Here is a 627-nt window from a genome sequence, read left to right on the forward strand (position 1 = left end):
TCAAGCTAATAACTCTTTCCATCAACATAGCTAAACTACTATTCTCATGTTATGCATGGATGTTTGAAAAGAACTACAACTGCAAGATTTTAAAAGTAACGACTGAAGGGGACGCCACTTCAACCTTTTGTACCGCTTGCAATTTCACCCCCAGCACGCACTTTTTACGTATTGACGGAAGGAACAACGGGTATTACGTCTAAGCTCCAAGAATTTCAAACAGTCACGGTCATTTGAAAGAATGTCAGTAAATACGACCAACATGATCGCTGGACAGAGAGGAATTAGGTAGGAGTTGACGATAAATGATAGTTACTCTCACCTTGTTAACTTGTATGGCTTGAAATGGAAAACCGACTCAAATATCTTTGAGAAAATTGAAATTTTCTGTGATGAGTTTGGGTCAAGAAATAATGCTGTCTGATGGGGGTTTAGAATTTGAAAACAAAGAAATGGTGAACGTGTGTGCCATGGATGGAATAAACCATAAGATAACTACCTTCTACAATCCGTTAGAAAATGTTGTAGAACGAGTTTATGGAACGATCAAACTGGTGATAAGGGCACTATGTAAAGAACAGCCCATAGATGGCCACTGTTGCTCAAGCACACAGACAAGTGAGTGAA

The 627-nt window shown here is 39.1% G+C and overlaps 1 protein-coding gene across 1 annotated transcript in view; it reads left to right on the forward strand.

The window, feature by feature from the left end:
- Positions 1 to 590: 590 nt before the first annotated feature.
- Positions 591 to 627, forward strand: part of LOC113802870 (bone morphogenetic protein 7) — a gene marked incomplete at its 3' end in the record, with an annotated part of 20139 nt that continues 20102 nt past the window's right edge. Inside the window, 1 exon segment of the mRNA XM_070127554.1 lies at positions 591 to 627. This exon segment is cut by the window's right edge and continues 88 nt beyond it.

The sequence above is a fragment of the Penaeus vannamei genome, chromosome 11 (assembly GCF_042767895.1).
Source record: "Penaeus vannamei isolate JL-2024 chromosome 11, ASM4276789v1, whole genome shotgun sequence".
NCBI lineage: Eukaryota > Metazoa > Arthropoda > Malacostraca > Decapoda > Penaeidae > Penaeus > Penaeus vannamei.